Genomic DNA, 13,143 nt, shown 5'->3' with positions numbered 1-13,143 from the left:
TAGTATAATTATAAAGTAAAAGTATGCAGAACTTTGGTAAACCTTACCTAATGCAAGGATTACTTTAGACGCGCAATACTGGTTGACACGAACAATACTGGTTGACACGAACAATCTTAAATCACTATAAACCTTGCCGAAAAGAAACACAAGGTTTATCTTAAGACTTGAACATGCCGAAAAGCATTCACTAAAAATAGAGCATTTTGTATGTATATTTTGCAATTGTATTTAAGATTATTCAAAAGTATACAGTAACTAACACAATGTTTCTTTTAAAGAGGTAAAACTATATAAAATTATTATGCGCAAATCCTCACGGTCGGTCACACATTAATTAGCAATAACATAAAGTATGCATCAGAGTATTTCCATTACAATACAAAGTTAAGTTATATTATTCAACAATTCTAATCTGTGTCTAAAAGCATATTTACAATAAATGGCTAACTTATATAATTCTTTTTCATTTGTGGAATTTAATAGTTGTATAAATTTATACATGCTTGGTCGTTCGTAGTAAAATCTAGATATATATTTACGCCTTAAAAAATTATAGGTTTCACATATCAATACAAAGTGATATTCATCTTCAATGTCATTTTTTGTGCATAAAATACATTTTCTATCTATTCTTGTGATGTTTTGATGTCTTCCTGTTTCAATGTTTAAGTTGTGTGACGACAATCTAACTTTGGCTATCATGTTTCTAAGTTTATAACATTTTATCTTTTCCAGATATATTGATATATCAAAGCTGTCAATAGTTTTTAATTCTTTAAACAATATCATTGAACTTCTTAATGCAATATCATTTCTCCAGTTACCAATATATATATCAACAAGTCTGTTTCTAAATAAAGGAATAAACATATTAACATTTACAGATTCTGGGAATAACCATACATCAGGAAAGCCGGCGTTTTGTAACATCTGTTTTACTTGTGTGGCCCAGTTATTACAGTTAACATTTCTGTCTATATCTTGTCTCATTGTCATAATCATTGTTTTTAAAATACCATTGTTGTTTTTCTCTGAGTGCAATTTCAAGAATATTTTCAATATCCTAACATTTCTAACTATATATAAAGGGAATCTTCCTAATTCACCGTATAAAGCGGATAACATGTCGACATTTTTACTCCTAATAATCTTTTCAAAAATTTTCTATGTACTTTTTCTATATTTTCAGCCCTAGTAAAACCCCAAACCTCACATGAATAGTGTAATATAGATGCTACATATGTATCAAACAGATTTAACATTAATTTTACAGGTACTTCTAAATCTTTGGTTACAGAAAATAAAGATCCCATAGCTTTCAAGGCTTTTCCAACTAGTGTTTGCGTTGCAGTCATAAATTATCCACCATTTGATAGAACCAATCCAAGATAATTAAATGATGTGACTATTTCTAATTGGACACCATTATAATAGAATTGATAATTTTGATTACCACGTCTTCCTTTTTTGAAGATCATGATTTTTGTTTTTTCAACATTGACTTTAAGTTTCCATTTTTCACAGTATGAATGTAAGCTATCTAAAGATTGCTGCAATCCATTTGCTGAATCTGAAAAAATAACTGCGTCGTCAGCAAATAACAGTAAATATATAGAAAGCTGATCTAATGTTAAAGAACTATCATTTTCTTGAAGGTGTATCTCAATATCATAAATAAACAGTGAAAATAAAATCGGCGACATTATCTCCCCTTGCAATAATCCAATATCACATTCATAAAAATCGGACAACGTATTTAAAGGCCTAGATTTTGGCAGTGGGCCAAGGGATTTTTGTCTTCACCAGCACAGTTGGGGGCTAATGACCATCACAGTATGACTCCAATAAACAAGGATCATTGTTTATTGGAGAGTCAGTCTACCTTACAAGTGTATCTATTAGTGAAAAGGGGAAAAGATGTAATTTATTGCAAATTAATGAATAATTGATAACTTTTAAAGTTATACTAGATTTTTTTTGGCATTTCTATGTAAAGAAAAATATTTGTTGATCAAACACAATAATAAAATAATCAGAAACTTATTTTCACAATAAGAATTGTGATATTTCTGAAAAATGTGACTTTCACTCATCTAAAGCTTGCAGAATACTGTAAATAACATTTGTATAAATTGAAAACAGAATGTGAATTTCAAAGTTACAAAGCAAAGCATGATAAAAGTCCCTTTAGGCAACATACTGAAAATGAAAATCGAGTATAGATGGAACACAATTTTATATTCAAATAATGTTGATTACATGAATACATGAAAATCAATTTCCACATCGAAAAATATTGTTTATCAGCACAAAGAACTCAGGAAGTTTTCACTGTACTTGTGTTTTATTATCATTATTATTTTCAATATTATTACTGTATCTTTTATCATCCTATATGTAATATAATAATAATAATAATAATAATAATATACTAATGATAATATAATAATAATAATTATTATTATGATTATGATTATTTCTATTATTATTATTTTCATTATTATAACATTAAAGTGATAGTTATTATCATCTACAAAATATCAAAATAATAATTATTATAATTATTATGAAGAAAAATTAACTTCTTTCAACTCCACTGCACACATCTTCATGGTCTAGTTAGGGTCCCTGCTGAGCTAATTGCCCTCTAATCAGTTGCTATTACATAATCGCTGATAAGCAGCAGATAAGATGGGAGTTGTATATTGGATTTGGGGGGGGGGGGGGGGGGGGGACACTTATATAGTAGTGAATCTAGGCCTTTAAATGTTTAACACATAATTTGACATCATCATTATAATTATTATGAAGAAAAATTAACTTCTTTCAACTCCACTGCACACATCTTCATGGTCTAGTTAGGGTCCCTGCTGTGCTAATTGCCCTCTAATCAGTTGCTATTACATAATCGCTGATAAGCAGCAGATAAGATGGGAGTTGTATATTGGATTTGGGGAGGGGGACACTTATATAGTAGTGAATCTAGGCCTTTAAATGTTTAACACATAATTTGACATCATCATATAAAGACCTAATTACTCTGAAAAGGCGACCATCTATCCCTGACTTTATCAATTTTAACCATAAGCCATTTCTATATATAGTATCAAAACATTTCATAAGATCAACATAACAACAATATAAAGTATTTCCTGAACTAATGTGTTTATCAATAAAAGATTTTAATAAAAATATTGCATCTATTGTACTGTGATTTGTTTTGAAGCCAAGCTGTGCGTCTGTCAGGATATCATTTTCGACTGACCATTTTTTTAATCTTTGATTTATAACAACTGTGAATAGCTTGGCAAAACAGCTGATTAAAGTAATACCTCTATAATTATTTGTGTCACACGGATCACCTTTTTTGTATACTGGAATAACAACTCCTTTCGACCACGATTTGGGAAAACACTGTTTATCTAATATATAATTGAACAAAATAGCTAACGGTTTTTCTAAAATCTCTATACCTTCTTTAAAATATTCATAAATAATATTATCGAAAGAACATGATTTATTTACATTTAATAATCTGACTGCACATCTGATTTCTTCTAAAGTAAATGGCAAATCTAGCTCATCAAATGTTGATTGCCCATCATTTAATTCAAAATTGTCCAAAAAATCCCGGACCTCTGTATCTTCCTCAATAACAACTTCTGAAGTTAAATTTTTAAAATGCTGATAAAATTCGTTCAAATTTATATTCTCACCATTTTCAGAAATTTTATTTTGTTTAAATAGTTTCCAAAATTCACGTGGATTTTTATTTTTCATTTCGCTTAATTTAGATGCTTCTTTTTGCTGATATTTCCTTTTCGCTTTTCTACAATGATACTTATAATCTTTTTTGCAGCTATAAAGATGTTGCCTATTAACATCATTTTTATTTGAATTAAATTGCTGTACAGAGTCAATATACAAATCATATTTTCTCTTGCATTCGGCGTCGAACCATTTCTTTCGTCTGTTACTGCTATCAACAAAATATGTTTCAATTTTCGTTTTCGTTCGTTTCTCAAAATATAGGTTACCTCTAACATTTAAAAACTCTGTGAATATGGAGACCATTTGGTCAGGGTCGTGATTATCTTGTTTACATTTCAAAAGATCATCGCACAAAGAATCCGCGTCACGCGCAACATCATTCATAAACTGCGTCTTGTACTCTGCGCTCCATTTATGCGTAACGCGTTCTTGCTGGATATTACTCCGCGGCAAAGTCATGATTTTCAAATCGAACGTTACCGGTGCATGGTTTGAATGAACACTGAACTTGTGCACGTTGAAGTTCGCGATGTTGTCAAAATTATACGACTTGGTCAATAAATAATCCACCACGCTTTCGCCGTTATGTGTGAAACAGGTTGACTTTCCAACGTTTTTGTCCGTGCCTAAGCGACCATTGCATATTCTTAAACCGACGGATTTACATAAATCTAACAAGTTATCGCCAAAACGGTTCGTTCCGCGATCACACGATGTCCTTGGGAGAGGAATATCAACGTCAAAATTTTCGTGACCCAACAAATGATCATCATATTTAACATAGTCAGGTTTTACGGCTGTTCTAGAATTCAGATCTCCAAAGCAGTATACAGTACCTTTATTGTGGAAATAATTTATATCTGTTTCCAGTTCATTAAATATGTCAATATTGTATATGTCATAGATAGGTGAATTTTCTGGAGCAATGTAAGTAAAACACAGATAAATATCTTCTACTGTCTGAAAATATTGCCCGTCTAACTTCAACCACATGATACAATCTGTATCATTTTTTACCATCTTAACACCTTTTGTGAGTGTATTTCTAACATATACTAAAATGCCACCACTGTTCCTTTTCGCGCGCCTGTTTTGGATCCTACGATATGAATGGAAAAGTTTATATCCGTTTAAATTAACTTTCGAATTCTTATTTGTCCATGTTTCACTCAGAAAAATTAAATCATATCCACTTATAAAATTAGCAAAATCACAATTTTCTGTTTTTTGTTTCGAAAGACCTTCAACATTCCAAGTCAAACATTTTACGACACTCCCGCTCCCGTCCTAATGACTTCCGGTGGCTGCGCTTCGTGGTTCTGTATCCCGGTACAACTGTCCGTCAATGTAGAGTTTATCTCCCACCAGGTATGCCTCCTTGTGTTGTTTCCTAACTTCTAGCATAATTGGAACGAGTCTCTTCCTGGTTTCCATGATTTCAGCGGGGTACTGTTGACGTATTCCATAGGGCCTTGAAAGTTTGTTGGCATTAAGCCGCACTTTTTCCCGATCGGGGTAGTACACGAATTTTGCTACGATTGGACGTGTTTTCCGCGGATCGTATTTTCCGATTCTATGTGCGCGATGTATTTTGATGTCCTGTTTTGCATTGTCTATTTCAAGCTTGGTTTCTATCAAATCTAAAACTTTATCAGCACAGTTTGCACTAGTTTCTTCTTTTTCTTCTGGTATTCCGAAGAATAATAAATTATCCCTCATACTGCGACTTTTCAAGTCTATTACCTCCCTTTTTAAGCTATTTACGACCTGATCGTTCTGAAATTCTTGCACTTTTGTTTTCATAGAATTAATATCCTGTCGTTCTTTTTTCAGCGTTAGATCAATTTCTTCTTGTTTTGATTTAATTTCTTCCAAACTTTTAGAATCAAATTCTCTGCTTTTTTCAATGTCCTGTATTTTCGTCTCCATTTTGATCACCCTTTGATCTATTTTGTCTAGACGGCCTGTTATTTTGTTAACGGTACTTTGTATAGTGTCTAACTGGGACAGCTTACTGTCAATATTCTCTAAACGTTGAATAATCACTGAGAGCTGATCACTGTTTGTATTTACCGTTTGCGGAAAGTAAGGCTGTGCCATATTTGGTGACCCCTGATTTCCGACAGGTGTATGATAAACAGGTGAAGAAAACATTGGATTCAAATTCTGCACAGGTGTAAAACACTGACCTGCCTGATTATAATTATAGCTCATACCATTTTGCTGCAGTTGTCCATTTAGAGTACCTCCAACCACAGTCTGCGTCCCTGATGCCATATTTGCGCGTTTTTTCTGATTTGTTTGACTGTCTTTGTTCTGCGGTGACTGTGGTGACTCCTTACTTTTCTTACGTTTTCTGTTACCCATAGACCACAGAATTCTTTCTCATTTAAACAACAAAAGTCAAATCACTTATTACATCCAATATATTGCTGAAATAATATCCTTATACCAATATTATTCCATTTTTTTCATGTTTTACATCACTACGAAAATTTTCAACCCGCCATTGCTACGCATGCGCAACGTTAATAACAATCGTGGTCATGATCGACTTGAGTGCAGCGTTCGATACCATCGATATCCCGATACTGATTCAAATCCTTCAAGATGACTTTGGTATACATAGCACTCCCTTGAAATAGATAGAATCTTATCTCACGAACAGAACAATGAAATTTTTAGTCGAACAGTCAGCATCTGACACGGAGCCACTGAGGTTTGGTGTCCCGCAGGGTTCTTGTGCCGGACCTGTGATCTTTACCCTGTATATATCGGCTCTCAACCGAGTGGTGCAGAAATATCCAACTGATCTCTATGGATACGCGGACGACCACAAGATTGCGTTAAAAATTCAAGCGGGAAATTCTCAAAATGAGACAACTGTTCTTCAACAACTCGACAGTTGTCTAAATGAAATCATAAAATGGATGACAACCTTCAAACTGAAAATGAATCTGTCTAAAACTGAAATTATTATGTATGGAACAAGACAACAGTTAGCGAAATTGAACATCACAAGTGTAAACGTTGGTGGGTATGACGCAAAATGCGTCGATCATGTCAGAGACCTAGGTGTAACTATGACCAATACACTCAACTTTGACCATGGATCACATTCAGAAAAAGTGTCAGATAGCTCATGTGCAGTTACGAAACCTTAGGGCTATACGGAAACATCTCACAATAAAGTCAACTGAATCATTAGTGCATGGATTGGTTCATTCTCACATTGACTTCTGCAACAGTTTATTTACAGAAATTCCAGCCTACCAAATCAATAAACTACAGCGAGTCCAAAATCATGCTGCTAGAATAGTCAAGAATGCTTCCTATGAAAAACCAAGTACCGAACTTCTGAAAGAATTACACTGGCTTCCAGTTAAGGCTAGAGTCATGTTCAAAGTTTTAGTAATAGTCTTCCGTGTCATCAATGGTACAGCTCCAGTATATCTGAGGGAAATGTTTGTACCTACTCGACAACGATACAGACTTCGCTCACAAAGTGACACTAACTTTAACATCCCTAGACGGCGAACAAAATTAGCAGATAGATCTATGGCAGTCGTTGGTCCCAAATGGTGGAACGATCTGCCTAGCTATCTGAAAAACATTCAGTCTGAAGCCAGCTTTAGATCAAAACTGAAAACACATTTATTTAGGCAGTTTCATGAACAATGAGTGTAGTCTTGTTAAAATACAAAATATCAGAAGTGGTGTAAAATAGTATTTATACATGTCCAAATCTTTAAATCTAAGTTCTAGAATCCTGTTCATATTTTGTATGTATATATGTTAAATGTGTGTTATGTAATTGTAAAGCGCAATAGAATATTTTATAATTTTTGCGCTATATAAATGCCATGTATTTGTATTTGTATTTGTATTTGCAAGCTAGTCCCAGCTTAGAAATATTTGCTGGGCAGCTACCACCTTTCTATCAGTTCTAATTCGACTTACTGCTTTTACTTTTAAACTGGCCTGTAAAATAGTTCTTTTACTTTATCTTTTATGATGCACATAATCTCTGTGTTTTTACTATTTTTAACAGCTATCCCTGACAACGCGCATGCTAGTCATAATAGTTAACAATTGCGAAGCAGTAAAAAAAAGACATAGATATACTAAAGCACTTCATTATGTGACATTTTCAGCCTGCCGATTCTGTTGTTCCTATCATGAAAAACGAGTAAAACTATGCTTTCAGGACACTAATTTTTGAGGCAAAAATGGCCCAAAATGCACACCTTGTGCGACCTGTACCGTATTATCTGCAAATGACTGACCTAAAAACACATATATATTTTTAAAGCAAGTGACCAGACGAAAATAATGGTGGGCAGAAAAGTGTCTCATAACCGTTTACTTTTTCCGGTTTGAGCTGAATCTGGATGAATTAATTTTTAATGACCCTTTCCATTTCGTGTGACTTCCGTTGCCTCAGGTAAGATTTTAGACCCGGCCGTCTACAAGTAGCTAGGAAAATCGATTCAAGCACATATCTATTTTACACAATAATTACTCGTACGCAGGAATCCATAGTTCTATTAACATCATAATATAATCAATTGAATACAAATGCCTTTAATGTACATGTATCTATTTTATTTAAAAAATACGTAACTGGCCCCTGCCACTGGAGCTGCTAAGATCAATCCAATCCCGCCATCAGTTTGTTTTTATTGGCAGGACAAAATACTTTCCCTTTAGAATGTACAGGAGCTCACATGTGTAATCTTCCAGCCATAAACACTTGTACAGTGCAATTCTTTGTCATTAATGTAAACACTTCTGTACAGTTTGACGAGGGACTGCCGTTTTTGTAGAATTTCCATCAAAAATAGTAAAATCTTGTACAAAGCGACCCCAGAGCACGTTTTTGCACCAATCGCAAGTATGACACTGTCAAGCAACAACTATTTTTTCGTAACCGGTGAATTTTCATTGTATTCGACCAAACATGATTTCAACGCAGTGTGCGGTAGGTACAATTGTGCTACGCATTAGGGGTGTATCTTGTTTCTTTAATGTTCGTTATTGACTTTAAACTTAACTAAACAGCAACTTTCCCGGGATTCTGATTTGGGTAGGTCCATAAAATCACTTTCACATTAGACAGCAATAGAAACTGAATGTTTAGTAATAATATACTATTGATCTGCACTTCCGTTCTGTTGAATACATACACAAAAAGTAAGAAAAACTTCAAGGCAAAAAAAAAATGGACCAAGATCTTCGATCTTTGAGCTGTATCAATATATCCATCGTTAATTTCTTTTTGTTTTCATCAACGTTTAAAAAAAGCAAAATATTCAACTGGTCACATTTTTCTGTACAAAATATTTATGATAATAACAATGGCATAATGGCACCAGTAGCTATCTTTCTTGGCGCTCAGCATTAAAAGGGAAAACTGGCTTCTCTTCTCTCAAATCCTCTGGGCGATGGATTCTGTCAGGGATAACGTGTCGAGAGTGATTAAAATAAGTTGTAGGGGCCTCCGTGGCCGAGTGGTTAAGGTCGCTGACTTCAAATCACTTGCCCCTCATCGATGTGGGTTCGAGCCTCACTCGGGGCGTTGAATTCTTCACGCGAGGAAGCCATCCAGCTGGCTTACGGAAGGTCGGTGGTTCTACCCAGGTGCCCGCTCGTGATGAAATAATGCACGGAGGGGAACCTGGGGTCTTCCTCCACCATTAAAGCTGGAAAGTCGCCATATGACCTATCATGTGTCGGTGCGACGTTAAATCAAAAAAAAAAAAAAAAAAAAAAAAAATAAGTTGCAGAACTTGCTTTACAATCTACCTAAAATAGGTAAGTATATAAAAAATGATGCTGCTGTGTAAACCTGGATTTTGGCTAAAATAAATATTGCTTTTCGTGAATATCTTTGTGATTTTACTGTTTTACACTGTTTTAAGGACAGTGGCATGGAGAGCATATTATTGCGCAACTGTTGTGGAATTTTCATGTCAATCCGACGGATATTGAATAGGTTATGAGCAAAAGCATATTGCATACTTTTCCCGACTCGGAACACAATTGCTGAAAAAAATAATACATGCTCCTAAATGAATATTTTATATTTTGGTATGATATTTTTACCTTCAATACGTTGTAAATATATGTTTTAACATTTATGTAAAGTTTGAAGACGTGAGTTTTTGTAGTTATAGAGAAATCTTGAAAAATGTCCCTTTGTTTACATTTTTGCAAGCCACTCTCTTGGATAACTAGAGCTGGCCATCGGAAATGATTTGTTAAAATATTCAAAGATATTTTTCAGGACTGAAATTGTACAGTCATGTTAAGGATGTTATATTTTAGTTACATTGATTTTTGTAGATTATTCTTAATTCAAACCTTGTTCTCCTGTAATCCATTAAAAATGACCATTAGACGTGAACATTAAGTTTTGGTGGCCATATTGAATTTTTGGGGTGAATTTGTGTCATTTCTGTGTCAGTTCTGTGACATTTGATTTAGGTACTTAAAATATCAATAGTTTTAATTTGAAATATACTGATAAGGTATATTTTTTCCTCTCGTTTATGTTTATGTAATTGATTTTTGAAAACATTCATTCAATTTCTTGCATTTAATGAGAAAAAGGTTTGCATATTTGGAAAAATATCATTGGACATTCAGATTGGAGCATTTTTGGTGGTTTTCTATAAATATGCGCTTATCAGTTTGCTCTTCTAGTTTACACTTTGGACTTAACACTTCTTTTTGGATTGGAAATTTCATGAAAATTTAGAGACAATTTAAGGACTTTTGGACTTTTATTTTTATTTGAGAAGAAATTAAAACTTTAGAACGTTTTATGTTAATTTTTATATGCTTAAGCATATACTGATATTTACGTGCATTTTGTTTGGAACAGTTGAGGAATTTTCTGACAATATTGACACATATTTTTAAGTGAAGGAAATTGCAGAATTGGTGTATAGATTTAACTGTATAAGTTTGTTCATAGACATATTAAATCTTTCTAGTGGTGAGTTGACATTAGATTTTAGCAGCACTTACCATTATGATAAAATTGAAATCACACAAAAGTGGCATTTTATAAGGAATCATGGCTTTTCCATGAAATGATTAAGTCAGTGGGGGTCGGTCATCCTGAACATTTAACCCCAATACCTGAGTGAATAAGACCATAATTATGGTCCGTGTTGAAACATTTTCCTGTTTCATTGTAAGCTTGTGATAAACTGTGCGTTCGTCCCACAGAATTGGATAGGAATGGGGTTTACGACATTGCTTTATTTTCTGAGATATATCTGCGGCTTGGAAGGAGTTCCATTACAATCTATTATCACGTACACATGTTTAACGGGTAAATATGGAGCCTGATCATGTCTAACCGGGAGATACAAGGACGAGTGGCCGTTTGAATCTCCGCTTCCAAAATGAGATCAAGCTTTTAATATTTTTACAGGAAGAAAATAGGGAGCATTTCTTCTGTATCTTCAGCCGTCCATGCTTTTATTAATCGTATTTTCTTCTTCAAAATTGGTGACGTATCAAATGGTGCAATTTTGTTTATCGAACTATATAGGTAACCAACATACTTCAGCTCTATAGGCTTATGACCACTAGACTAGTTCAGATTTTATGTACCAGATGCTTAATTTATTTTAAAGATGCGTCACAGAATAACCGTTTTTTTATATTTCCATGAAAGTAATTATACACAATTTGCATAAAAAAGAGAAATAAAAGAATATAGTTACAAATTGACGGTACTTAATTACGGTCAAGACGATGTGTTTCATGTCTAAATAAATTATTAAATTAATGTAGCAGTATTCACAGTACTTTATATATTAAGGTGAGTTTAGACCACACTGTTCCTACAGTGTAAGATAGTTATTATTCTATATTTTTAATGCTATACTGAAAAAGCGGGTCATGAATATCAATGAATTTCAACCAAGTGGAAAATGTGACTTTATTTTCTGCTTGTTCGGATTTTCTTTTGACATATACGCAGTTTTTACAGAATGTTTATATGTATATAAAATGATGTTATCTTAACTTGATTAAGACACTATTTAAGAAGTATAGCATTAAAACGTTGATGTTAAAATGTTCATAATATTACTTTATCGACATTCTTGTCTTTTTTTTCAGGAGAGAAGACCTTTTAAGGTTTCTAAAACGTATATATTTATAAAGGAGTGAGGTTCGAACAGGGCCACGACGGCTTACAAAAAAATGTTAATTAACTAGATGCCAAAGGGGTCATATATCGCTCATCTCACAAGTAAGTTTATGAAAAATTCCCTCATTTATGTCGAAGTTTTCTAAACTCAGAAACTTTTCTATTTACATTTTGTGTCAATCTGAAATATAATCGAAGTACTGTTAGTACAGTACTGATGGAAGGTGATTTATGTCAGTTACGTTTATGAAAATAATCCATTCCAAAAATGATACACGCGCTAACAGCGCTTTGATAGTTAGAATCCCAATACATATGGGATTTGATTCGGCTAACCATATCATCAATATGATACTGCGCTTTGGAGATATATACAGTTATGCATTCAAGCCCCCTGTAAAGTAAATAGATGTGAAGTAAAGGCATGCAGCCGATAGTTATTCGTAGTAAATTACTGCGCCATTGGCATATATTCAAAGTATGTTGAACTATTTTTTACTGGCCATGAGTACATGTAAGTTTGTGCTCAAGCCCACGGCTGCCTCAAAGGTGGTGATAGAGTAGTCTGTAACGATAATGACGTCAGAGGTGGTAAATTATTCCACATTGAACTAGATTGTACAGCGGATAGATACGAAATAGTTGTGAGGAAATCTATTCCTGATTAAATTCTGCAGGTTACAAAGAGATGATTTTGGTAAAATCACCTTTCAAAAATACGGCTTCTAACGAGATAACAATTTGAAATATGGTAACTTTGACAAAGCGAATGGCCATATCTCTGATTTTGCCTTCCAAGATCATGTGGCCATACACATTGTATGCATGTTTGTGAAGTTTGCCAAGGAAATGCGATTTCTAATGTGTTGAAAACAGTGAAATGGTAATATTATTAGTTACACTGCTTGTTGGTGACAGGATAGCGCTGTCGAGGAAATCCATATTAATACAAGGCTGATCCTACTGGGGCTCTTTAGGTTATTTTAGGTCGGAGAAAGTGCACATTGTCTTATACATTCTGATAAAGCTTAAAGCATGATGTTTTCTATAAATTAACATTTCAACTGTTGACGGCCGACGAATTGACAGACAAAAACTTGTGAATGAAGGGTAGGCCTAGTAACAATAACCCATCCTTTGGTGAGCTAATCCCTGATATCCTCGGGTCATTTAATAACAATAAAACAACAATGCCTTAA

The sequence above is a fragment of the Mercenaria mercenaria genome, chromosome 1 (assembly GCF_021730395.1).
Source record: "Mercenaria mercenaria strain notata chromosome 1, MADL_Memer_1, whole genome shotgun sequence".
NCBI lineage: Eukaryota > Metazoa > Mollusca > Bivalvia > Venerida > Veneridae > Mercenaria > Mercenaria mercenaria.
Note: the sequence above shows the minus strand (reverse complement) of the source record.